We start from the raw sequence: 2,686 nt of genomic DNA, 5'->3' as shown, positions 1-2,686 counted from the left end.
AGAGAGAGATAGCTCGAGTAAGGTATACCGATAGTTTTGAAGACGAAAAGAGGGGATGCCTTCCGGGGCATCCCCAAGCTTAGGCGCTTGAGTCTTCCTTGAATATTACCTTGGGGTGCCTCGGGCATCCCCAAGCTTAGGGTCTTTCCACTCCTTATTCTCCTCATATCGATATCTCACCCAAAGCTTGAAAACTTCAATCACACAAAACTTAACGGAACTTCGTGAGATAGGTTAGTATGATAAAGAGTAAACCATTCACTTTGGTACTGTCAAAGACAAGGTTCATAATTGTTCTCACACAATGCCTACTATACCATATCATTTCTACAATTTATATTGAGAAATATAAGTCATAGAAACTAGAAAACAAGCAAACTATGCATGAAGAACAGAATCTGTCAGAGACAGAACAGTCTGTAATGATCTGAACACTAACCATACTTCTGCTACTCAAAAAATTATGAAATAAATTGGTGGACGTGAGGAATTTGTCTATTAATCTTCTTCAGAAAGAATCAGCACCAAATCACTCTTCTGTAAAAAAATGGCAGCTAATCTCGTGAGCGCAAAGTTTCTGTTTTTTACAGCAAGATCACATTAACTTTCACCCAAGTCTTCCCAAAGGTCTTACTTGGCACTTTATTGAAACAAAATCTATAAAACATGATTACTACAGTATCTTAACCATGATAACACACAAAAACAGTAAGGGTAAGTATTGGGTTGTCTCCCAACAAGCGCTTTTCTTTAATGCCTTTCAGCTAGGCATGATGATTTCAATGATGCTCACATAAAAGATAAGAATTACTCCCTCCGTTCGGAATTAATTGTCTTGGATATGGATGTATCTAGAACTAAAATACATCTAGATACATCCATTTCTACGACAAGTAATTCCGAACGGAGGGAGTAAAACATAAAGAGAGCATCATGAAGAATATGACTAGCATATTTAAGTATAACACTTCCTATGCCTAGGGATTTTGTGAGTACATAATTTATGGGAGCAATAATCAACTAGCATAGGAAGGCAAAACAAGTATAACTTCAAAGCTTTAAGCATATAGAGAGGAAACTTGATATTATTGCAACTCCTACAAGCATATATTCCTCCATCATAATAATTTTCAGTAGCATCATAAATGAATTCAATAATATAACCATCTCATAAAGCATTCTTTTCAAGATCTACAAGCATAGAAATTTTTCTACTCTCCACATAAGCAAAATTCTTCTCATTCGGAATAGCAGGATCACTAGTTCCTAAAGTTGACACTCTTCCAAACCTGCTTTAGATGGTAGTATTACTCATACTCCAAAATATATAAGTGAAGTTCATGGAGCGTTCTACAATTAACATAGACTAACCAATATCCAAGCTCAAAATGTATAAGTGAAGCACATGAAGCATTCTATGAAACCATACTCAAAAGATTTAAGTGAAGCTCAAAGAGCAATTCTATAAGATCATACTTAAAAGATATAAGTGAAGCACATGAAGAATTCTATAAACCAATGAAGAGATATCTCATACTAGCATGGTTCTTAAAGAGAAAAAAAGAAAAACACAAAGGACACAAATCATGTGAACAAAACAAAAACCGAGGTATACCGATAATTGTTGAAGAAGAAAGATGGGATGCCAACCAGGGCATCCCCAAGCTTAGATGCTTGAGTATCCTTAGAATATTTACTTGGGGTGCCTTGGGCATCCCCAAGCTTGAGCTCTTGCTCTCTTTATTCTTCTCACATTGGTAACTCCTCGTTCTTCAAACACTTCGTCCACACAAAACTTTAACAAAAACTTTGTGAGATCCGTTAGTATAATAAAGCAAATCACTACCTTTAGGTACTGTTGTGAACTCATTATAAATTCATATTGGTGTAATATCTACTGTATTCCAACTCATCCATGGTTTATACCCTCAATACTAGCCATAGATTCATCAAAATAAGCAAACAACACGTGAAAAACAGAATCTGTCTAAAACAGGACAGTTTGTAGTAATCTGGAAGTTTCGTAAACTTCTGTAACTCTCAAAATTATGAAATAAATTTGAAAATTTTAAAAAATTTGTACAGAAGTAAAGTGCAAAAAGTTTCAGACCCATTTGACTTTCCAGTAAAAATGTAAAATCGCGCGCTACAGCCAAAGTTTCTGTTTTTGTTCTGCACATAGTAAACAAGAAATCTAATCATCCTAAAACCAAAGCTTGGCACGTTATTTTTATAATACAATGGATATGTACAAGGGGATAATTATTTACAGAGAAACTTCCATGAAAAACTCTACATTGTTTCCGTGAGCATGAACACAAGTGCTCAAGGTCGACCCTCACTTCTTCAATGCATAACTTTCCAATCACTTCTCTTTTTGAAAAACTTTTTAGGCATGAGAGGCAAGTAATAATTTTTTTTGTATTTTCATTCTTTAATTTTTTTTGTATGTTTCACCCACAACTAAACAGAAAAAAGGAAAAACAAAATCTACTTAGTGAAGAAAGCAAACAAGCACACACGAGAATATCAACCCCACGCTATTGCTCCCCGGCAACGGCGCCAGAAAAGAGCTTGATAATCCCCAAGTGCAAGGAATCATCGTAGCAATTTCCAAAGGTGGAAGTGATAAGTATGGAGTGTCGAACCCACAAGGAGCTAAAGGTAAGATCAATATTCTCTCAAG

The sequence above is a fragment of the Triticum urartu genome, chromosome 5 (genome assembly GCF_003073215.2).
Source record: "Triticum urartu cultivar G1812 chromosome 5, Tu2.1, whole genome shotgun sequence".
NCBI lineage: Eukaryota > Viridiplantae > Streptophyta > Magnoliopsida > Poales > Poaceae > Triticum > Triticum urartu.
This window is presented reverse-complemented; position numbering follows the sequence as displayed.